Consider the following 26,415-nt stretch of genomic DNA (forward strand, 5'->3'; position numbering starts at 1 on the left):
TACTGTTAAAACCCTTACTGAATGAAACAAATATACAAATGGCAAGTCCATTCAGGTCATGATGTGACATGTGTTCACAGACAGTCTATTGGAGTGAAATACTTTTTTTTTTCTTTTCTGAGATAGAGACTCTATCACCCAGGCTGGAGTGCAGTGGCGTTATCTCTACTCGCTACAACTTCCCCCTCATGTGCCTCAGCCTTCTGCGTAGCTGGGGTACTAATTTTTGTATTTTTAGTAGTGGCAGGGTTTTGCCATGTTGACCAGGCTGGTCTCTAACTCCTGTCCTCAGATGATCTGCCCACCTCAGCCTCCCAAAAAGCTGGGATTACAGGCATGAGCCACTGTTCCTGGTTAAGAAACATTTTTACATGGACTATTTTGGCTCTGGAAAAGGACCATCTCTTGTAATCATTAATGATTTCAAAGGAAGTGTTTCGTATGTGTTATTTATGTTATTAAAGGCATCAGAACAATATAATATGCTAGAAGTGCCATTATTCTTTATTTCATTACATAATCAAGGGCTATTTTGAAAAATTATATATTATTTGCCTGTACAGCTACTGTAATTTGAATGTGTCTTTTTCAAAATCTACATGTTGATGCTTAGTGGCCATTGTGATAGTATATGTGGCAGGACCAGTAAAAGGTGATTAGGTTGTGAGGGTTCTTGCCTTATGAACAGGAGTCAGGCCCTTATACAAAAGAGGCTCCATGCAGTGTTTGGGCCTCTTGCTCTTCTGCTTTCAGCCACTTGAGGACACAGTGTTACCCCTCTGCAGGACACAGCATCAAAGTACCAGCTTGGAAGGAAAGACAGGGCCTCTCACCAGATCCTGCACCTGCCTGCACCTTGATCTTGGACTTTCTAGACTCCATAAATATAAGAAATAAATTTGCATTCTTTATAAATTACTCATTCTGTGGTTTTTATAGCAGCACAAACAGACTAAGACAACAGACCTCTCCTTTTTACATCCATGAGAAATGTCTCAAATTCCTAGAAATCTGAAAATGGAAAAAAAAAACACACACACACACATCATTCACCAGTTTTTCAGTATAATTTTGTTTCCAACATGGCAGTGATCACTAGTAAAAACTTGCTGTTACTTCAGTTGACATTGGCTTTTACATTTCGTTTTTTTACAATCCCTCGTAAGAGGAATTTTCTGATAAGATTAAAAAGAGGCACATGGAGGGACCTATGTGTCAAGACTGGCAAACACTCAGATGCTGAGTTTCCTGCATCTGTAAAACTAACACACTGTTTAGCAACACAGCTGCATCAATAGTAATACCAGCAAAGTTACCAGACATGCTTCCCTTTGGTGACTGTTCATGCTCTTGGAGTATCATGGATGCTGTTGCCATTGCCTCAGAAATCTGCTGTTGGCCTGTGGCTGAAATAGTGTCCTAAACGTCGGAAAGATGCTCGTGTAGCTGATAGTGTTTTCTGGACTTCACTTTACTCATGAGAGATGTGAATTTATCCTTGCGAACTCCAAAGTGCCAGGAAATCCAAAAGAGTCTGTTGGAACCTGCTTGTTACCTTGCCTTGCACCCTGGCCTGGTTCCTGCTCCGTGACTTGACTTTGTTGGATCTTGGCATTTACTCTTGCCAGGACCTGGTGAATGTTCCCTGTAATGCCCTTCAATTTCACTGGAAGGGGAAACTACAGATAATAGTCATGGGAACCTAACAGTTCCCAGAAGCCAGCCTGACAAAGAAAAGCGTAAAGGACATGCCAACAGCATGATGCCTGAGGTAACTGGCTTGTTGCTTTACCACCCTGGGCCTGTAACCTTTAGGTATAAATACATAGACTAGGGATTTTATTTTACAGCGTTTTGCTTGGCATATAACAAAAAAATTGAAGGCTCTTATTAAAGTATTTACTGAAGGTGGGAAGAGCCCTGATAGTACCTAAATAATTTTGTGGAAATTTTTTCCTTTACATTTTAGTCAAGCATTTTGTCATTTACTTTCAGCAAAAGTAAAGAGAATTATATAATAATAACAATAAAAAATCATTTGTCATGCAATATTCTGGGTAGACCATTAAACATGCCTAAATTTGCATTTATTCTCTGTAAGTTCTTACATTTTCCTAAATTTATTTTAAATTTCTTAAATATTTTAGCTTTTTTAATGAAAAAATAGATTTAAAAAAACAAAAAAGAAATATACGCATTTGATTTTTAAGTTATCTTATTTGCTTTCAGTTGTGCAAAAATAGGCCCATTGCCTTAGGACTTTGCTTGACTCAATTCCTTAGTTATTCAAGTGTCTCAAGTCAGCTGATTGTGAGGGTAAAAATAAGGAATGTTCTACAGTATGATGCAAGGGAACTGGATCACTTTTATTCTGGAAAAAAGCATAGGACATGGAAATTAAATGAATTTCATTTCCAAAGTGAGCCCGTTGTATGAGGAGAACTATGATACATGTAATTTATTTTCACATTTTTTCCCACCATTCATTATTTAAGAGGTTACTAGAACTTATTTTTACTACAGCTCTGAATAGCATATTTTTTTTAGCATCATTACCCGTTAAAAATCATATTCTGCCCTAGAATTTATATAAGATAAGTGAGGTTTTATAGGTTTTAATTGTTATATGTTACAGCATAAATGCATTATTTGGATAGGTGGCTGGCTGACTGTATTACATAATTAATCTAGATTTTTCCAGTGAATAATATTTTGAGTTAATATTGTGGCATAAGAACAAAATCACTTCTGTATTTTTAGTATTATTGTTAGCCTCATTTCTCTGCAAAATAGGAAATAAAAAAATTTAATCTGCCTGTATTCCTGCTCTATTCTGCGAGTATTTAGTCATGTGAATATATCACCTACACTGGAGAACATTTGTAAAAATTATGAAGGCAAAATGATTTGTTCTTATTAAATATATGCACCCTTCTCATTCATTGTTATTAATATACTCATAAAATGCTACTTGATATTGGAGAGGCACTAGGCTCCCATCTCTATAGTCTATATTTAGACAATTGCTAGGTTTAGAAATTTTCAAGCTTATTTGATTATTGATGCCATTTTTGTAGAGGATTTTAGGACATTGGTATTTTATGGAAGGCTACGTAGGAAACATTGCCTTAAGGACAGACCTTTGTCTTTATAGACAAACTAGGATTTTGAAAAAATTTATTTATAATGCCTTGTACATACTTGAAGAGTACTTAAATTTGGATTTTATTTTCACAGTTCTAAACATATGACATGATCTCAGGTAACTTACAATGCATATTGAAGTAGGCTCTGTGCTTGTTTTCATAATAAAATCGTAACCATAAGAATCATATGGTTTGTTGAAATTTTAATATGCATATTATAATAGCAAGATAATAATTGAAAGTATTGAGGTGAGAATTAATTGTTGAGACCTAAGGTCTGGCCTAATAGACTCAAATTATTTAAATTGAACATCCTTAGGCAGTAAATGTGAAATTACTATTGTCATTTTATTATTGATAGAATCACTGTCTCTTCCCAAGCCTTTGAGTATAATAATTAGAAAAACCATTTGTTTTACTGACATCTTGGTTTTCCTTATTTCTGTGCATTGCCACATCATAGAGGCAATTTAAAATTTTGAACTCCCTTCCTGGTAAAAGCTTTTAATTACTGAAATATAGCTATATTTTACTATTGTTAACTAGCTGTGACTCAATTTTTTCTATCCTTAAGATTTTTTTTTTCTTTTCTCACAGGGAGCAAAGACATTTATATTGCAGGAATAATGAATATTGTAATCATTTCCTGGTATCTTTAACTCAAATTATGTTTCTTTTTAGAGCCATACAATTGTAGCTTATACTGCTACATTGCTTATCAGTACCATTTATATGCTTATTTGCTACATAACTCAGCATCCCTAAATCATTTTTCTTACCTCATTCTAAAGTTTTATCCCATGTACCATGTACTCAAATATTTATTAAACCACATGGCTAGCATAAATTGTTATACTATTATAAATTTAATACTTTTTCTATCTATGTTTCCATATTTCTTATTCTTTCTAGCATGAGAGACCTATGAAATTACAAAAACCGTTTTATTCAATAATGAGTCAAAAAAGGATGAGTAAAAGTCACCGATATTCAAGAAGCACAAGAGTGAGTTTCCTGAATTTTGACTAATGTTTGCCAATTCTACTTAAATAGCTGGAATTTTCCTTCCACAATTTTTGCACTCACCACTGTAACTAAAATAAATATTGTGGGAAACTAATTCTTATAAAGTAGAATCCCTTGTAAGTCTAAAATACATCATTGTTTGTAGTCTTAATTGTTCATTAATCACACTCTTAAGGTGTGTGATCTTCCCTTTCTAATAGTTGTTCTGGTGATAAAGTACACAGAGATATTACAATCAAGAATTTTCAAAGAAAAATGGCATCACTAGTACTATCATCTCCTCCTTGCCTGCAAATCATTTTTGTTTCTTGAATTTTGTTGAAATCACCTATTTTCAGTAAACTTTTGGCATGATAAATGATATCTTTGATAATATAAATTATGTTTGACTTGGCAATTGGCTGCATTTTCTATGTAATGTTTAATGCCGATATAATTTTGTGATTTTTCTGCTCCTGTATTTTCTCATTTGCAGTACCTGATTGGAAAGAAAATTTTCATGGCTCTATTTTATTTCTCAAACACTTTAATAGCCCTGAATGTTAAATGTATCTAATGTGAGCATTTAACCTTTTAGAGTGACTTCACACTTTAACATGAACATTTTACCAAACAGTTTCTATTCAAATGAACATTTAACCTTTGCCTAATCTGATTTACAAGACATAGCCTATTCCTTTTCGGATTTGTAGGATTCAAACAAATGGAAATTTACATTCCTGATTTGCATTAAAGACTTCATTTCAATTTAATGTAATGCATTGTATTACACAATCTCTGTGTAAAATTGAATTGTGCCATCAAAGAATCTTAGAGGTTATTTAGCCCATTATTTTACCCACTGAATTAATCTTACTGAATCCATGAAAAGTGACTCTCCAGCTTCAATTAAAAGGTTTGCAGGCATACAGTGACCTCACCGTCTTACAAGCAGAACATTTTTCCTCAGCTGGCTTCATTTGTTCATAATGCTATTTTTAATATTATCCTGAGAGGGAAGATACATGTAATTTGCATTCTTTATGTTATTTACATGTTTATAAATCTCTGAATTAGAAACATTCACACCAGAAAGACAGGCTTGTGACTTGCTGCTGACAGATTTTAAGAGAATCTGTTCCTACCCACAGACCCAGTGAAGGTAGCAATGTGTAACTCACGTGATATGGGCTGAGTATGCCAGAGGTTATGGGCACTACAGTTGTGAAATACTGTTAACTCTGAACTGGTGGCTCTGTTGGCATGTGCAAATGGAAGAAACTGCTAGGCAAGGAGAAGAATGGAGCATTATGTTCCAAATAAGCAATTGTAATAATGATTTACATGGATTGTCTACTGCCCCAGGCACTATCTTAAACACTTTACATGTGTCACCTTGTTTAATCCATACATATGAGATAGGGACCATTATTACTTCCTACAGAAAACAAACAAGGCACTGAGGCATTAAATGACTCACTAAAATTCACAAAGTTAGTAAATAATGGAGATGATGTTTGAGACTAGACACTCTAAACCCGGATTCCACACTTTAGCACTTAGATTATGCTAATAGCAACTGAACTGTTCCTCATAGAGACAGAGAGGGCAGCTGCCTGACAACACTCTGCAGCTGAGTTTTATACTGAGCCTGTCTTTTTTTTTTTTCCTTCCTCCTTTTCCTAAAAACTACATTGTGTGGATTTTGCTTTTTGCAACCATTGGTTCCTGCCTATGAATAAGGTTTGGATATTCATGTTATTTTGTTTTGCCAGAGTAAGGAACTCTGAATGTTATAGATTCAGCATTGAGATTGTAGATGCAAAGTAAAATTGATTGACCTGGGAATTATCTACTGTTTCATATAAAAACCCTTTCCTCTGAAAAAAAATTTACAATGAGGTATGTTTACGAAAGAGGAAGACATCACAAAATGGTCTGTATTAGGTTAATATTAAGGAAGTAGGTATCAACCAACTGACCTTGCCTGTGTGTTCAGGGCATGCATTTGCCCTGTGGTATTTGGAAGTCCTAGTATTTATTTTTGCATTTCTGTCAGCAGGGAAAATTGATGACTAAGGCCTTTGCAATCACTTCTGTTCTTGGTTTTGTGAAAAGAATAGTGTCTGTACTTTTACCCTCCTGACAGCAGGATAACATAGAGATTGTGTGTCACCACTGGAAGGAACAGAAAGTAGGAAATTGGCAAAATAAATGATTAAGAGCCTGTGTAGCAGAGGAGGAAGTAGGAGGCAAGCATTTGTGAGGAAACCAAATGTTCAGTAAGAACATGCCTCAAAAGGGAAGCATATGGGAGTATTAATCAGAAACCAATAGAATTAGGCACAAAAGTTCACCCTCTTCAAACTGGGAGAAACATTTATAGTTTTTATTATTCACAGGATTACTTAAGAAGTTATTCTTCACACCACTGTTCGAGCTTATGGCCTTCTGTTTCCCTTAGCTATGCAAAGTTGGCCCACCAATTGTATTTTCAAGCCCACATACAATCTTTTTTGAGGCAAGATATATATTTAAACAACCTCAGCCTAAGAACTTAGGAACTAGTGAAGCTAACCTGGAATGGAGTGCCCTATAAATGACCACTGGAGGGTTTCGTTTTTAGAAGTGTTTTCTAATAACAAATCTGAGGCAAGACTTGGTGCACTGTGGTTGATCCGTGGGTCTCCACCATTGTTCTCTAAAGTCTAGATCACTATTTTTTTTGCTAAGCTATATGCCTGCATTTATGATGTTGAATTTCATGTTCCTCTGTCACTAGGGTTAGCTCATGACTGCTCTGCACACTGATTATTGATTGTAGAAATATGTCTCCCCAATCCCTGTGACTACTGTAACACTGCCATGTTGTTTATATTCTTATTTCCTGGATAGAGCAGTCCTTGAACCCCATCTGAAAGCTGAAGTCTGACTACTGTAAAGTGATCATGTCTGTGATGATTACCACCCATCATGCAGTCTCCATTCTTTGGGCTGAGATCCTTGTTTATGGGATGGATTCTTTCTAATTATTAGTAGTCATTGTCATATGCTTCCTAATATTTAATCTGACTTGAATACCTTACTTCTCTGTGCACTATTAAATGCTCTTTACTTTGTACCAGAATTACTAGGTTGCTAATTGTCTTCCTCTCATTTTTAGATCTCAAGGAACTTGAGAGGCAAATCACTTAGATTATGTGGCATGAACATAGTTTTGTTTTGAATTTTAAGGTATACAAATATTGAACATTTAACAATTATTAAAGTATGAAGTCTTTATGTATGTAAAGACTTCAAGGACTTCATATTTTATATGCTAAGAAAGTGTGATTTTAAAAAATCATGTCTATGGGTTTTCTTGGTGGGGGAGTTGGGGTAGGATACGGGATGGTGCCAAGTAATACTTACTCATGAATTCCAGTGATGGAAATCTATCTTCGTTTTGAAGAAACTATGCATTTTAGTTATATTTACAGTATTTACTCATATGTTTATAACTCTGTCTACTTCTTCCATTCCACCCTCCAATCATGCACACTTTTGTGGTCTCTGATTCTTCTAACTGAAGTAAATATACAATCAACGCCTTAGTTACTATAATTCTACACTCAGAGTGAAAGGTGGTGTGAATGTACTATGGGCCGCCCAAGTATTCTGCTGTGTCTTCAAAATAAGATAAAGATAAATTATTAAGTGAACTAGAAAACTACCTTTTAATGAAGGATAAGCTAACATTAGAAGTATCTATTTAATAGCATGTTCAAACATTATTCTCAACCTACTTAAATGTTGCTGGGCTTCTGTGTAAGACACTGTAGTCTTTCTTCCAGGCTGAAAAAAAGTTTTGTTCCCCCAATACTCTTGGTAATTTAAAATTGAACACAGAACTGTGTCAAACATTTTAGTCACATATATTGATAAAATGTTAGACTGAAATTATGTTTTTATTTCATCAACTAGAGTGAAGTACCTTATGAATCTTTTGTCTATTTTTCTATGATGGTTTTGTCTTCTTATTGTTTTATATGTGTTCTTTATGTATTCTGTATATTCTGCATGTATTTCAGATACTGCCTTTCAGATTAAAGCTTTCTTTTTCATTTTTATAGTCTTTTTTGATATACAATTATAAATTAGCTAAACTTATTAGTTATATTTCCATTGCGTATTTTTGTTTGTTTACTTTGTGGTCTTTTTGTTTAGTACATCCTTCCCAACATCAAGGCCATAAAGGTTCTATCCTAAATATCTCTCAGCATTGTTCAATACATTTCTCTGCACTGATGGAAATATTTTATATTTGAAAATAGCAAAATCCATAATTACTAGCCACATGTAGCCATTGAACACCAGAATCATGAATAGTGTGACAGAGTAGCTGGATTTTTAAATTTGATTGTAATTAATGTAGGTTTTAATTTGCATCATGTGGGCACGGACCACTGCATTGAGTAGCTGAGCCCCAGCTTTGTTTTGTCACCTATGGTGATCCATCTGGTGTTCCTTTTTTGTTTTTGTTTTTTCTGCATGATTGGAGGGGAAAGGCTAGTGTCATATTTTTCCATGTAGATGACGAGTTAGCCTTGAGCAACAGCATGTCCCTACTGAATGATGTGTGTGTGTGTGTGTGTGTTTGTGTGTGTGTGTGTGTGTGTGTGTTTTGGGGCTTTTTACTCTGTCCTTTGTTAAATTCATGGGTCTTGGCACTAGCACCTCTCATGGTCGAAATCACCAAAACTTTTTTTTTTTTTTTTTTTTTTTTTTGAGACTCAGTCTCACTTTGCCCTGGGCCGGAGTTCAGTGGTGCAATCTAAGCTCATTGCAACCTTCGCCTCCCTGGTACAAGCCATTCTCCTGCCTCAGACTCCCAAGTAGCTGGTGCCGGCCACCACACCCAGCTAATTTTTTGTATTATTTTAGTAGAGAATGGTTTCACTATGTTGGCCAGGCTGGTCTCAAACTCCTGACCTTGTGATCAGCCTGCCTCGGCCACCCAAAGTGCTGGGATTACAAGCATGAGCCAGTGTGCCCTGCCCACCAAAGCTTTTTAATAAGCCTTCGTAATTGTGCAAATCCCCTATATCCCCACCTTTATTCTACTTTAGAAATGACTTTGTCATTCTTGGCCATTTGATCTTTCATATAAATTTTAGATTAGGGCTTTCAAATAGAAAATCATGTAATAGGCATTTTCTCTGCATTTAAATCAATATATCAATTTCAAATTTGGGTGTAATTGGCATTTTTAAGATATTGAAGCTTTCAAATCATGAGGATGGCTTATCTCCCTATTCTGGCCTTTTATGTCTTGTGTTTTTAAAAATTATATCTATAAAAATTTGATATATTGTGTTATATTTTTAAGGAAAAACTATATATTGAGATATTCTGTATGCTGTGTTTTAAAAATTACATGTTCTATATTTTGTGGCTAAATGCGATTTATTTTCATGTGATGATATTTTATCTATCAAACTTGCTCAACTATCTAATTAATTATGTTTTATTTGTAGATTTTCCACCCTATTTTGATAGTTTATCTGTAATGTGTACAAAGAGAATTTTGTTTCTAACTTCTTACATTCTTTTTTTTTTTGCCTTACTATTTTACCTAGGATATTTCATAAAATAACAAAGAGTCTTGTTTTGATCTCTTAAATGGAGAGCATTAAGTATGATGTTACAGATTTTATTTCTGTGTGATTAAGGAATTTTTCAGATTAAGGAATTTTTCTCTTTTTAGGTTGGTAGGATTTTAAGATTATTTTATAATTTTTTCTGTATTATATCAATGTGATAATAGGTTTTACAGTATTTCTTTATTTATGGTTTTTGGCCCTCAAGTATTTGAACTGGATTAGATTTATCATAATCTTTAGGTTGTGATATATTCCTGTCATACATATCTCTATCTTAATTACTAATCTAATGAAAATCATTGAACCTACCAGCCAACTCAAGAATTGAAATACTAACAAAACTCTAAACTTACCTACATGTATCTCCATAGTCTCATTTTTTTTCTACTCATATCTCTTTCCTTTTGAGATAATAACCATTGTTAATTATATATTTATCATTCCTTTGCTTTCCCTTGTTTTCTATTTTGCTTTTAATAACTTACATATGAGCAAACAGTTTTTAAAATTGTTCTCATATAATTCTTTGTGGTCTCTAATTTTTGTCTTCTTTTTGATAATCTTGCTACCTAATGGTTGTTATGAACCTGATTCTGCTGTCTGTATTTTCTCCTGGTTCTTGCTTCATAGTGCCGTACAAATGAGTATTACTTGGTTCATTATTATGTGGGAATTATTTGAAACTTGGATTAAGCTGAATTTTTAGTTGAGAAAGTTTGCATTTCCCTCAGCTGGGGTCTGGGGCATTTCCCAACATTGTAAACTCCCAAACATTGTCAACATATTTTGAATCACCTTTCCAATATGAAATTGGTAATATGAAATTGGAATGACTGTCGGTCATTAATCTGCAGGTAATATTTTTTGATCCCCACTACTGACACCAAATTTAAAAGCAGACTTGTTTCTTTTCATTGCTTGGTTGTGTGTGTGTGTGTGTGTGTGCGTGCCTATGTGCGTATATGTGTGTGTGCTATTGCAAGCATATTTCTGGTACAGTGACAATGCAGTTTTATTGGGTGACAGCAGGGCATATCACCTTTTACACTTTCTACCTGTGTCTGGCCTTGGGCTTTGTGACTTGTTGCATGTACCCTTTGGGGCTGTAAAACCCCAAGTTCAAGTCCAGCAGTGCATCAAATGTCCCAGGAGGATACCTGGAGCACGTACTACCCTTAGCCATCTGGTTTCCCCTTTCAGTTAGTTTTATTCTCTGAATGTATTGTACTTTCTTGTTATTTATTTTTTCCACTGTATGTACACTTTTTAGTTCCTTTCAATGGAAGGATTTTTATATTACAAAGGACAGAGACTTGTACAAATTAATTCCAGTAATGAACTCAGAAATTGGAAATACAGATTTTTCTGAAGCCTGATTTTATGAGACCTTGTGGGAATGGTAATGCAGTGCTGATTTTCTTCCTGGACTACCAATTTTCCATTCTGTTGTAATGCAGAATTACCTCACACTTCTAGTGCCCTCAACAATTCAACTGACTCAGACTCTCTGTGTATTTCTTCACATTCTTTAGGTAGAAAATAAAATTGGCTTAGCCTCACTTATAGGTGGTAACAAGGGATAATGTTTAAGAATAGTATATACTACAATGTTCAAAGCTCAAGCTCTGTAGCCAGACTGGCTGAGTTTGAATCCCAGATCCAAATCTTCCTAGCTTTGTAATCTTGGGAAACTTCCTTAATGATTGTGTAACCATTTCTTCATCTGTGAATGGGGATGCTGGTAATACTACCTACCTCATGGTTGTAGTGAGGAATAAATGAGTTACTACTTGTGAAAAGTCCAAAATAGAGTGATTATTTGCATATGGTAGCAACTTGAGAAATATTAGTTATTTTCCCCCTTCACTTGATGTGACTTGCGGTCTACTTAGCTGCGGCCTTGGGTCAGGATCGTGTGGTATAAGCATGTCTGCGTAGGTATATGTGTTCAGCACCATTGAGAAGCAGACTGAGGGAAAGGAAGGCAATAGCAAATATGTCTGACACACATTGAGGAAATAAAAACAGAACAACTTGTCAGTTTTGGGGAAAAAAAAGTATATAATTCCCTTTATATAAAAAAATACTTAAATGATAGAATTGTTACTTAAAGGAGCAGATTTTTTTTCCAAAAAATTACATTGACTGAGTTATGTGTAACATCTAAAATTTTTACTATTCTAATTTATTCTGGAGTTTTTGCTAACTCATTGTCTATGAAACATCATCTTATGTGGGCAGAGCATAAAGATGAAAAAAGAATATATTGGTAGGTACAATTAAAGATTATAAAAGTAAAATCATCAGCATTTTATAGAAAATAAATCTTATTTTTTGCATAAATAATTCTAAGAAAATGTTAAGCATTTTAAGGAATAATTTTTTTTGTCCTTCTTTTAAATGCCTGAGGTTTTTTTGTTTGCTTTTGTTTTTTAAAGAGAAGAACATATGACTTAAAAGCAATAATCTGGACCCAGCCTAATTCTCCGCAAATGAATATATCTAGTTATGTTCTGGGTTATTTTTTAGACCCTTAATAACTTGAAAATGTATAAATGAAACTACTAATGCTTTACATTTGTATGGTCCTTTACAATGAACCCAGTGCTTTCATGGATTCATTTCATATCCAGTGAGGTGGACAATGCTATAATTCTCTCCATTTTACAGATGAGTACAACTGAGGCTCAGGCACTTTAAGTGACTCACTTACAGTCACATAGCATATAGAGTAGATCCTGACTCAAACACAGGAATCCTGATCTTAACTCAAAATTCTTCCCACATTTTCCAGCTACCCATCACGGTATAGAAATGAACATAGAACTATCACCATGTTAAAATACATACCTGAGCTCTGAGTAACTCTAAGATGCAGATTTCTACTCATTTTTCCTTTAATTATTTAGCCTTTGCACTGACAGGCTCACAGCAAATGACAAATTGGTCATATTGTATAAGAAGGAAAGCAAGTCTGGTAAAAACAAAAGGAATATAGATTGTGACTAGGACAGTTTTAATTCCTTTGCCACTGAATAAAATAGATGTAAACTTCTCATCAGAATATATAGCATGTAGGAGTTCAACATTTAGCAATAAGAGACATTTGTAAATATTTATAAACATTATTTGATAAAGTTTTTTTCCTACACTCCAGAACATGGAGAGAGGTTGTTAAAAGTACTTGACCTTTAAATGCAATGTGTTTAAATTAATTCATGTTATTACTTCAGTTTCGCAGCTGAGTTGTCTGGTAAATAAAACTTTTCCCTCATTAGAAATGAAGCCAATCTTGCAGTTCCCCACAGGACTCTTATCGCTTACAATGTGCTATACTTCATACATTGACCTGGAACCCAAGAGAGTTTGTGCACAATTGGTGAATTAAACCAGAAATAATTTCCTGTGGCATTATGTCACATCCTCAATGATGAAAAAAATCTATTAATTTTTTGCACTTAATTAGAAAAATTAAATGAATAATTTCATAAGTTTGATAGACCAGTATTTACACTTTTTGTGCTGTATAAACTACATATCAATTTCTTATGTAAATGAGGTTATCATACAGTTAACTCTATATATGTGTGTATGTACTTGTCCTTTGATTTTTATTTATTGGTTGTTTTGTGTCTGCTATTTGTTATTAATTTTGTTAAAGACAAGCTTTAGCCTCCTGAGGAAAGATTTTTTTACCTTTAAATAATGGCATATTTTTGCCCACAAAGCTTCAGAGAAAGTCAAATGATATGTGGAAATTTTCTCTGGATAAATTCATCATATTTTACTCAGTTCCCATTCTTTTTTATGCATTTGAATATCTTTCTCCTTACCTTTGTCTCCTTCACATATTCATCTTTTTCTTTCTATTACCCAACACTACTTTTGAAACCCCTTCTTTTTCTCTTTCTTACTCACTTTTTCAGTGATGTATCTCTTCAGTTTCAGCTCAGGCCTTCTAAGCTGTTGATGTCTAGGCCTACAATTTGTTGGCCTAACTCATCCCTTTACCAGCGGTCCTGTATGACCATTGTCTACACCATGTTTTTTTATTCAGTGTGCCAGTTTTACAAACCTGTTAGTTAATATCCACCCAATTTTCCATGTTGGAAACACTAGGGTCATTCTTGACATTTCTTACATGTAAATTTACATTTCACATGTAAATTTTCACTAAACCCTTAAGACTCTGAGTATCTCCTTGAATCCAACATCTTTCCATTGTTGTTGCCACTGCTTTAGGTGAGATCTTTAATATCTTCCACCTCAACTATTCCATAGGTGCTCTCTTTTCTTTTTTATAATTCTTCACAGTGCCCTCTAAGCAATTATACTAAAAAACAGATTCCTCCCATGTGTAAAACTCCATATTTACCTCTATCTATTGCTTTAATCCTTAGCTCTATTTTTTAAATTTTAGATTATCTTACATCATACACTATCATGTATTTTTAGTCTAAAGTTTTGCCCTTCTGACCACTCACTCAGTGCTTCAGGACCATCATATGCTAGCCTCCATCAAGAATTATGTCTTTGAATACTCTGCTCTTTATATCTGAAATGACCTATCCAATCTTCTCCACTAAGTGCTTGCCTTTTGTGACTCAATTCAATTGTCCCTTTCTGTAGGAAATTATGCTGGAGTCCCATAGGAATCATCTATTGCTTTCATAGAACTGTAAACAACCCCTCTGGTAGCTTTTAGCACATTTGCATACAATTATATGGTTATGTATCTGTCTCCCCTCCTATCTGTTAAGGTAAAAACACATCATATTCTTTGTGTGTGTATGTGTGTGTGCTTATGTGTGTTTGTATATTTTAATCCAGCACCTAGTTCAGGGCCTGGCATATGAAAGGTTCTCAATTACTGACTAAATAAGTGAATCAATTAATAAATGCCCCATCTAGCCCTTGAATTGAATTTTCCCATCCTTAGGATATAGCTAGAAATAATCGCTTAAGACTACATTAGGTTCTCAAAAGACTTTTTAAAACATTCATTTACATTGCTTGGAGGTCAGTTTGTTTGCCCATCTGTCAGCATGGGCTGCTGTAATAAAATACTGTAAACTGGGTAGTTTAAGATACAGTTATTACTCACAAGTCGATATTGGAAAGTTCAAGATCAAGGTGCTGGCCAATTCAGTTCCTGGTGAGGGCCCTTTTTTTCTGACTTGGAGATGGCCATCTTCTTGCTGTCTTCACATGATAGTCTTGGGAGAAGTCAGCAGGTTCTCTGGCCTCTTCGTAGAAGAACGTTAATCACATTTTGAAGACCTCCCTCATTACAACCTCATCTAAACCTAATCACCTTCCAAAGGCCCCCAGCTTCTAATATAATCACGTTGGGAGTTAGAGCTTAAAAATAGGAATTTGGGGGGAACACAGTCAGTCCATAAAATTTTTCACCAACTGTATCTATCTGTCTCAATTTCTGCTATATACAGTGGTAGAACAGTGCTTTCAGAATCCAGGAATCATTCAATGCTTCCTCAAATTCATTTACAGTAAAATGTCCTTCAGAAGCTATGTGCCTGACTATTAAAATGACATTATCTTCTCATATTTGTTATAAGTAATACAATGAAAGAAAATAAATTCTTTTTACAAGCAACTTTTAAATGGAAGTGGTAGATGGTATTTATAAGTCCTTGCTATAAAAGCCTTCTACAATAAAGCACTTAAGAGGATGTGCCTAATAGGAATTCTTATTCTTCAGATTTTATTGTCAATTGTACAATATACTGTATGACTTCCTGTGTCTAAACATTTGATATCACAATTTAGTGTACTTTTCTTTTTTACTGTATGTACCTATTGATATTTAGCCTGTCCTTAATGAAGGACCACTCAAAGTCTACCCTTTTTAATGATGCTATCATGATGGCTCCAACTAGAAGAATCTGTTTTCTCTTGAATTTTTTCTTACTGATAGAAACATGCTTCTGGAAGTCATTGTGTATTATCTTGCCCTTTAAATTTTGTATTCATTGCATGTAAACTTGAAGAAAGACAGCATTTTAAAATCTTTTTATACTATGCAGTAGGCACAAATGGTTTATACATAGTAGTCACAAGTCAACAATTGTTGAAAGAAAGAACAAAGGAGTGAGAAGTGGATTAGTATTGTGTTAATTGTGATACTCCCTGACTCTCCTTCCTCTTAGAATGTACCACTAAAAATTCAGCAGAATGACGGTTCTCTGTTGTAGTCATTTTCCTTGGTGTAGTACATTTTCTGTTTGGGAAGTACATAGTCCTGATCTTGAGCATTATTACAGCTTAACATTAAGTTGCGTATATTGGTTCACTTGTGGAATACTCTTAAAATATGAACAGATTTTCTGTCTTTTATGGGACAAAATGTAATCCAGTACATTTTGCAAATGGCAGTAGTTAGGCACAGTTGGAGGATCATGCTTTGGAAGCACCAATTATTTACCAGTGATATGAAAATTGACAAACAATAAACCTCTTTGAGGCTGTTTCCTCATCAGTAAAATGTATCTCTTGAAATCTCTTTCATCAGGGTTGTTACAAGTATTGAATGAAACACATACAGAAATTACTTGGCTCACACTCACTGAGTGCTCAAAACAAGTCAGCTTTCTTCTTCCAACTAATGGCTATGAGCTAAACAAGATGACTCATATTTAGCCCAGAGTGAAATTGCACTATGAGAAAACCTATCATAGTAGCTCTGAGACTTCACTTTTTGAAAATTATTGTGTCAGTGGAATATGTATGCATTAAATTTCTAATAGAGTTTTTTTACACAATAACTGTTTCATAATAAGTTTGTAAAGTTAGAGTTTAATCTTTCCAGGTGCTAGTTAAAGGTTAAGCTAATTCCTTGATAAGATTAAATGACTAAAATCAGTGGTTTCATGGTATTCACAGGGAGAAGGCCTCCAGTTTGCTTTTTGTCAAATCACATATTTAGAAACATAAAATACAGTAGATTTGTTTCAAGGACAAATAACTGAAAAATTTGCTGCATATGTATTGTATTCTTCAAAGGAAATATTTATAGCTACATATTAACTTCTTAGGTAGCCCTAGCTTATTTTTGGTTAAAATTCAAAATTAGAAATGTTTTAGAATCGTTACAGTGTCAAGGGTGAGGTAGAGATGGATAGAAATGTGTTTTTGGTTTCCTGAAGAGTTATACATATACTACAAGGCTCTTTCTCCAAATTTTACTAATAATTGGATGTATTTCCTTTCTGAAAAGGAGCTCATAGATCAGGCAAAGACATTGGGTCTTCTACTGCTAGAATAGGCCTTTGGGAAGAAAATAGTTTCCCTTTTGTACTCTTGCTTATAGCAGAATTCAAGTCAGTTACCTACAGAAGACAGACCTCAAACATTCTGGAGCATCAAACTTGAAACAGATGGAATCTGCTAGGAAAAGAACATTGGTACTGGGCTTAACAAGGCCTAGTAATGCATTATTATGTTTATATAGCCTCCAGGAAATATTATGGTTCATGTTGTCTGTTAGCTATTATTATATATACTTGCCTCATCAGTCTATTTATAACTCATTGAGCTTTTGGTTTAAAAACCAAACAAGTTGGTTTTTAAAATTTTTATTTATTTTGTTTTATTTTAAGTTACAGGGTACATGTGCAGGATGTGCAGATTTGTTACATAGGTAAACATGTGCCATGGTGGTTTGCTGCACCTGTCAACCATCACCTGGGTATTAAGGCCAGCACACATTGGGTATTTTTCCTGTTGTTCTTTCCCACTCCGGCCCCAGTGTGTTGTTTCCCTGTTTGTGTCCATGTGTTCTCATTGTTCAGCTTCCGCTTCTAAGTGAGAACTTGTAGTGTTTGGTTTTCTGTTCTTGAGTAAGTTTGAGTGCCCTACTTGTTTAAAGCACCGTTCCACGTAGAGATGGTTGGGAGAGTAAATATAAAAGCCTGGTTCATGCCCATAAGTAGATTAAATTAGTGTGTGTGTATTTGTGTGCATATTTCTTTGTATGTGGGAAGTGAGGTGGGGAGAATTAAATAAGCAAATAACATTGTTGTAAGATATGCTATACAAACCATAGGACAGTAGAATCCAATTGAGAATTTTTTTTTTTGTCCTGAGAAGTGAGAGGTCACATTTTTATGGGAAAATGTCAGTTAGGAGACATCTTTACATCCGTACCTTAAAAGTAGATGGGAGAAGTAAATGACATACTAGTAGAAGGAAGATGGAACAGAAAGGAAAGGGTAGAATTAATTTAACTTCAGTATAGGCAATGTAAATAGGAATAAAGAAGATTAAACTTAAATGCTAGAATTTGATCTGCTTTTACTTTTTTGTACTTTTTTTTTGAGACAGTCTCAGCCTGTCGCCAGGCACCAGGCTGGAGTGCAGTGGTGCAATCTCAGCTCACTGCAATCTCTGCCTTCTGGGTTCAAGCAATTCTCCTGCCTTAGCCTCCCGAGTAGCTGGCACTACAGGCGCACACCACCATGCCCAGCTAATTTTTGTATTTTTTAGTAGAGACGGGGTTTCACTATGTTGGTCAGGATGGTCTTGATCTCTTGACCTCGTGATTTCTCCGCCTTGGCCTCCCAAAGCACTGGGATTACATGTGTGAGCCACTACCCCCGGCCCCTACTTTTATATACTTTTAACGAAGTATGATTTTAGGTTTGTTACTTAAAGTGGTGCAAAAGAATGGGAATTGAAAGTTTCTAACCCTTATGTTCTTTAGATTTTTAAAACCTGTCTGGGTTTCTCAATCCCAGTACTATTAATATTTCGGATGGGTTATTTCCTTTTATGGGGGAGGTTTAGCTGCATCCCTGGCCTTTATCCAGTTCTGGGACTAGGGTTGGGTAAGTGAGGCAGCTGGGGCACAATATCTCAGGAGGCATTCGTTCTCTATGGTTTGTAAATTTTAAGCCTGTACTTGCATAACCCTTAATGTCTCCTTAACTTGTGAGCCCTAGGCACCTTCCATACCTTGCTCTAGTCCTGGCTCTACCTCTGTCCTCTAGAAGCCAGTAGCGTTCTCCGAATTGTGAAAGCCACATGTTTCCAAGCATTGCCAAATATCCTCTGAAGGATAATATCATCCCACTTAAGATGAACTGCTACCCAACTGGAATAACTCAGCATATTTATTTTATTTGTAAAATGCCAAAAGGAGCAGCCAGCAGTGTGATCCTTTTTTGTATTCAAAGTAGCAATTAAATACAGGTGTACTTTGGGCCGTGTATGAGTGGCTGAGACACACTTGGGGAAGAAGGGATTGAAGAGAGCTGTGGAAAGAAATTGTTGTGAATTAATGGTCTGATGAGTGTTGCGTTAGGGAGAATTGGGGATTATGTGAAAGTTAGCAAAAGATGAGGTATGCATTCTGCTTTTAATAATATGCCTGACTTCTTGGCCTTGGCTGCATTGAAGAATAATAATTCTGTTGCTCATCTGGGAGTGGATATGACAAGATTTTGAATTATGTTTTTCTGATCCTTCTAAAAATGCTTCAAAAATCTGCCATGTGCTTTTACTTTATTTTCATTACACAAAATTAGGCAGTCTTCTTGGTTAAGGCTTCTTTGTGCTATTTATATTTGCTAATATCAATTCTACCCACCGTACTCTGTTTTATTTTCTTGGGTTTTCAGGGAAGCTGTGATACTTGGGGAACTGCAATTTGTGATGTGACACCCAGCATGGTGTTTCATTTTTTTGCCACACTTACTACAAAAGTTGGCAAATGATAATAACAAATTAAATCATTCAGCTTAATAGCTCACTGTATTAGTCTGTTTTTATACTGCTATAAAGAACTACCAGAGACTGGGTAATTTATGAAGAAAAGAGATTTAATTGACTCACAGTTTTGCATGAATGGGGAGGCCCCAGGAAAATTACAGTCATGGTGGAAGGTGAAGGGGAAGCAAGCCTCATCTCACATGTTGGCAGGAGAGAGAGTTGGGGGAAGTGCCCCACTTTTAAACCATCAAATCTCCTGAAAACTCACTCACTATCATGAGAACAGCATCAGGGAAAGTTCACTGTGATCCACCAACTCCCTCCCTCAACAAGTGGGAATTACAGTTGTAGATGAGATTTGGGTGGGGACACAGAGCCAAACTATATCACTCACTAACTTCTGGAGGCATTGTGCTGTATATTTTATTTGCACTTAATCCTTAGTAACCCTAAGTGATGGTTAATAACATTATCCCTATTTTATGGAAATGGAAACCAAAACAATCTGGTTCATTATCTTGTCCATAATCACATGGTTAGGATCACTTGATTCCAAAGTCTGCTAACTCTGGAGTCCTTGTTCTTAAATACTACTTCAGTTCTGCCTGTAGATGGCCTTGTGGATTGTGCAAAATACTTCCAGGTGGTAGCACCATGCACACCGTGTGCATTATGAGCACACTGAGATTATACTGGTAGGTACACAATAAGTGCCAGATGAATTCCACTGCTTTTAAGTGTTGTTTATTTTGGTAAAGGAAAAACTTATTCAATAATGCTTGTTAAAGCTTGGTAACAATGACTTTATTCAATGTCATCACCATAGGTGTGGGAAACCATTGCAACCATATGTTACAGTTAGGGAGACAGATTGGGCTCAACTCTGAATACGGCATGGGCGAGTGAGAATTCATAGCCAAGGAGCAGGGTAGGGGTTATTAGGTGGAAAATTACTAAGAGGAAACTTTGGAGATAAGGGGGATTCCAGCCAAATCAACCTTAACAAGATTCTTACTAACGATAGGCCAAGGTGATCAGATATCACCTGAGGGATGGTGGAGAATGGTGGAGGAGGAGGTACCTGATTAGATACCCAGGGCAACCCTATATCAAAGGAGTACAGTTCTTGCTAAAGCAACTTAGCAGGGGTCTTTGCTAAAACTGGATTATATAAGAATGTGCACAGATGGACCTAGGAGAAAGTTTAAGAGTCTGACTAAAGTTTGGCCAAGAAGAGAATTTTTGTCATTTAAAACAATTTATCTTGAATGCTCTACAGTGGGAGATAGAAAAGTGGGCAGTGATTTATTTCTTTTGTTTTTCCTGCAAGGATATTCCTAAATATAAATTATATTTGAAAAAAGAATGGGAGGATGGAATTCAGCGAAATGTTGTTTCTTGCCTATTATGGTTTCCACATTCTAGTTCAGCTTATGCAATTGAGAATGCAACTACCCCTTTAGAATAGTCTTTCATCTAGTCTTAGCGAAAATTGTATAATGCCACCACAGTTCTCTTTTCTGAGGCCTAAGGCTAGAATATTCTCTCCCCATTATTTATTATTGTCATGCAGCCATTAGCTTTTGCCATTAGAAACTATACTTATACTAAAGGTGTTACAGCTGGATGTATGTGCTCCAAATTCTCATTACATGCTGCTGACCTTTCCCTATAAATCTCAGCTTGGAGTTACCAGCTTTCTACTTGTTGGCCCTAATTGGAAAGTTCTCTGCTATATCCAGGTACAAAATGTGCTATTGGAGCTTGAATTTCTGCCCCTTATTAACATTGATTGCCTTGTTGACTTATTTCCTCAATTCTCTTTCCATTGGAAAGCTGCTGAAACAAATTCTTCAGTTTTATATACAAAGTGAGCTTATGATAGAACATATTACAAATCATACAATGCAATAAATGAGGACACAATCTAATGCTTTTGCCATTAGAATATTAAAATGTCCTTTACTTTCCTAATTACTTGAACACCTTTTATTTCTACTTAATAAGCTAGAAACAAATTCGTGAATTTTTCAGCAGTTTGAAACTCATTTTATCTGTTTGAAAATCCAAGTATCACTTACACAATAGTATTTTCTATGAAGGTTTGATAAGGAGTTACGTTGTAATTTCCTAAAACCTGTCTATACTTCAGAGGGATTCTATTTTGACAAGACTCCTATGTAGCCCAGAGGTGGCAGAGGGGATATTTCTGACTTGATTTATCTGTCCATCAGAAAAAAAAATTCCCTCTTCTTCAGAGGAAGGTAGAATATATGCTGCACTTAAAACAAAAACTCAAAACTGCCTGTTCTTTGTTGTTTATGTATGTTAATAATGACATGCTAGAAATCAGTAGTATTCAGAATCATCTTAAGTGCATACTTAGAAGTATTTGTTTTAGTACAGCATTACATAAAATACATATTTTTATGTAATACATATTTTAGTACTTAGTACATTTACTTAGTACAGCATTACATAAAATACATATTTTTATGTAATACATATTTTAGTACTTAGTACATGTACTTATGTAATACATGTTTTAGTACTTAGTATAGCACTACATAAAATACATATTTTTATGTAATACATATTTTATGTATTGCTGTACTGTTTTAGTACATGTTTAAATATTTAAAGTTATTTCACCAATTTCTATTTCTGTTAAATGCACTTACTTAAAAAAACTGTGTAGAATCTGCTGAATGTGAATTTTGTTTTTCTTACATTTTTATTTATTTTTTTCTATTAGAAACTGACTAACCAATCTTCAAATAATGGAAACTGAAGCTTCAAGAACTCATAAGATAAAATGATCAAAACTATGTAGGTTCCAAATTAATACCTTTTTACACTTACGATATTTTGAAAAATTTCAAAATATCTTAAGTATAAATTGAATAAGAACCCTTTCTGTTTCCCTCAGATGAACTTATTTTTCCCAGCATTAATGTCAAGAAACAAAGAGGAAGACATTAATGTAGAAAATTTTTATCATTGAAAATTGAAGTTAAATTATCATTCTCTTTTTGTAATGTATGGAACAAAAATATTTTAGGTCTTTTCTGATTAAGTTATTCTGTAGAATGTTCAGGAAACATACTTTTTTTACCTTTTTTTTTTTTTTTTTTTTGAGACGGACTTTCGCTCTTGTTACCCAGGCTGGAGTGCAATGGCGCGATCTCGGCTCACCGCAACCTCCGCCTCGTGGGTTCAGGCAATTCTCCTACCTCAGCCTCCTGAGTAGCTGGGATTACAGGCACGCACCACGATGCCCAGCTAATTTTTAGTATTTTTAGTAGAGACGGGGTCTCTACCAGGATGGTCTCGATCTCTTGATCTCGCGATCCACCCGCCTCGGCCTCCCAAAGTGCTGGGATTACAGGCTTGAGCCACCGCACCTGGCTTTTTTTTTACCTTTAATGACAAAAATATATGCACAAAATAAGAAGTTATTAATTAATTAATTAATTTTTTTATTTATTTTGAGACAGGGTCTCACTCTGTTGCCCAGGTTGAAGAGCAATGGTGCAATCACAGCTCGCTGCAGCCTTGACTATTCAGACTCAAGCAGTCCTCTCCCAAGTAGCTGGGACTACAGGTGTGTAACACCACACCCAACTAATATTTTTTAGAACAGAAATTTATTATCAGATATTGCAGCTTCAGAAGTATAAGGGTGGTGGACAAATTCAACTGGAGAAACAATAAGTAGCACATACATTTGGATATATGTGATGAATTTGATTACATGACTTTAAGATTAGAAATTCCAGTGTTATACCATTTTTATGCAGTGCTGGACACTCAGTGATAATCCAGATGCTAATCTTTAAGCGTATCAACTTGACATGTTATTTTTCATGTAGTATGTAACTTAGAAAATTGTGTTTTTGTTTCCATTATGGGCCTGTAGAAGTCAAATACCTCTGACCTTTTAGCTCATTTCTTTAAACAGAAAATGGTTAAGAATAGTCAGCTTCCACTCTTTGATTATTAAAAAAGAAACTCACCATGTCACATGATTCAAATGTAAATCTAGCTCTCTATTCTGGCTTAGTTGAAGGATGATCTTTGCTTTAGCCTCTGACTGCTTTTGATAAAAGAAGCAGTCCCTTTGCTGCTTCTTTCCTGTTCACATTGAAAGGGAAAGAAAGAAACCTGTCACAAATATTTAAATGTTTAAAAAGCACATGCATTTAGGATACCACAACGTGTTACTCTCAAATCCGTCTTGTGCTGTCTACATGCCCAGAGCTCAAAAGAAACTAGTAAAATGCATTTTTGGACAAAAGGATTTTTTCTGTCAAATGCTTTAAATCTAATAATATGATGTTTTACAGTGACCAGTCATTTTCACCTCTGTCTCCTAGTGGCCTCCCTGCTCATTCTGCTCATTTATCATTCTTTCTTTTTTTTCCTTTCTCTTCTTTCTGTTTTGGCATTCACCTTTGCAGGAGTAGAAAGGTGTGAGACCTTTTCTCATACATCAATCAGAGGCATTAGACTTACTTAATAGGTTAACACTCCCATAGCCAAAGACAAGTTAATGAGAAAAGCATGACAAATCTATTTAATCAAAGTTTTATGTGACCTGGAAGCCTTCAGAAGTGAAGACCCAAAGACCCAGGTAAAACTGTCTACTTTATGTTTAGGTTCTCCTGTGATTTGACAGTGTTCTCCAAAGTTCATGTGTTGAAAACTTAGTTCCCAGTGCAACAGTGTTTAGACGTGGGGCCTTAAGAGGTGATTAGATCATAAGGGCTCTCCCTTCGTGAGTGGGTTAATGCCCTTATCATGTGAGTTGATAATTGATTGCAAAAGTTGGCTTGCTATGAAAACAAGTTTGGTTCCCTCTTGCTCTTTCATGCTCTTGCTTTTCTGACTTCTGCCATGAAATGATGCAACAGAAAGGACTTCTCCCGATGCCAGTATCGTGCTCTTGGACCTCCCATTCCCAGAACAGTGAACCAGATAAACTTCTATTGCTTAGAAATTACTCAGTCTGTGGTTTTATGTTATAGCAATACAAAATGGGTTAAGACTTGTTCGATAAAGAATAGACAGCTGTGTTGAAATATAATTAGATGAAAGTATGGATATAATGTAGAGGCAATAGGCTGAAGGACAAAAACCCAGCAAAATCTGTCTGTTAGATTCTTCTTGGACTCTTTATGTAGCATTCCTTTCTTCCAGGTAAGATCTTTCTGGAATGAGAATCTTCAAGGGAGTGACTTTCTAGATTTTATGGCTTTCTTTGGAGGAGAGGGGTTCTAGTTTCTATGATTCACTTTGGGAAAGAGGAATTCTGATTTTTATGATTCATTTCATGGGATAAAGGGTAAGAGACATGAGGGAACGAGAGCAGAGAGAGCTTGCTTCCAATGCCTTCCAGCCTGCTTTAGTTCAATGTATTCAGCAGGCTAAAGCTCCATACTTTGCAATATTATCTTCTGAATCCCAACACTTATAATTAGAAATGGATCCTATTTTCGTGGTCATTGCAATTTTTTTTGGTTGCTATTACTTTCCAATCATGTGTTTTTTATTTTATGTAAAATATAATTCTAGACAAAGGAATAATTTTTAAAATGACGCTTTTAGTAGTATTCCTTCCTGTTGCATTCAAATTGCTTAATTATTTTTTTCTGAAAAAAAAAAAAAAAAAAAAGACCATGTAGGCTTTGTGCAGTAGCAGTATCATAGCCAATGAGGTTTATCCGAGGGACGATTATTGCTAATTGAAAACTTTTCCCAATACCCCATCACGTTGACTTGAAATATAGTCGGCATTGGCAATTTTTGACAGTCTGTACGGAGATTGAATTATGTATATAAAAAAAAGACTGTGTCATTCAAGTGCTAAGCTACTTGAAAGTAGTATATCATTTTCATTCTTTCACTGAGCTATGAGATATTCCTGTTTTAGAAATGAAGAAAATTTGATTTTTAGAGGTTAACTAAATTTTCCAAATTCACTCAATTCATTAGTGATTGACCCAAGGAAACAGACCTGACTTTTAACATCTTAAATATTCTGCAAGTAATTCTTACATCTCTGAGAATTTAAACATTTTCAAAATACTTTCTCCAGTTTATTGTAATTTTTAAAATGTCTTACATAATAATATTCTAGAAAAAGGTTTTTATAGGTTTCTATCAGAAGAGTCTAGAATCTCTGTTAGCTATTTTGGCTTATGATTAATACAGGAAACATGATACTAAAAACTTATATGAATATCAAATTATAAGAAGAGTTCACTAAGTGTTTTAGTACATGTTTAAATATTTAAACAGTTATTTTCATCTATCCTGATGGGTTATTACACCTTTACTATTAACATGAGTTGCGTTGTATCTTGGTAGTTAAACCTGATTTGAGCCAGAATAGTTAATTCTTAAACATTAAGTTCTAATTTAATAGCTTGCCACTCCTATTCAGTTTTTATTTTTCATTGGGAGATATCAACTCAATAATACATACATAAGCAAACTGTATAATTTTTTTGGGTGATGGGCTTTAGACTTGAATAACCCTTTAGAACTGCATTGATTATTTTTTTTTTCCACTGTATAGGAAAGTCTTCTGCCAGAGACTATGTTTTTCAAAGTTTTTTTTTTTAGCAATTTCAACACCTGTTTCAGGAGTTGAGGGCTAATTTTTCTTAACACTCTTGTAATTGTTAACAGCATTCTTTAGCTTTATCCTTCTCTATTCTGAAAATCATTTTTTAGTTTACGTCATCAATTTTATTTGATACAAAACAGTGCATTGTTTTTCTCCTTTCTTATTCCTCCCCTTTTAATGTTTTTACAGATATTACTGTTTATAAGCAATAAAACAAACACAAAAGCAACATAAAACTCTTCATAACAATGAGGGAGTTGGC

The 26,415-nt window shown here is 35.0% G+C and overlaps 1 protein-coding gene and 1 non-coding gene across 6 annotated transcripts in view; both read left to right on the top strand.

Annotated features, from left to right (window-relative positions):
- The window catches only part of SLC16A7 (solute carrier family 16 member 7), a 187,421-nt gene that overhangs the window by 18,709 nt on the left and 142,297 nt on the right, over nt 1-26,415 (top strand). The window lies entirely within an intron of this gene.
- On the top strand, nt 25,206-25,346 carry LOC120365253 (U4 spliceosomal RNA). Its single transcript, XR_005580256.1, has one exon. It is a non-coding gene; the product is annotated as a U4 spliceosomal RNA (small nuclear RNA).

Source organism: Saimiri boliviensis, chromosome 7 (assembly GCF_048565385.1).
Source record: "Saimiri boliviensis isolate mSaiBol1 chromosome 7, mSaiBol1.pri, whole genome shotgun sequence".
Classification (NCBI taxonomy): Eukaryota; Metazoa; Chordata; class Mammalia; order Primates; family Cebidae; genus Saimiri; species Saimiri boliviensis.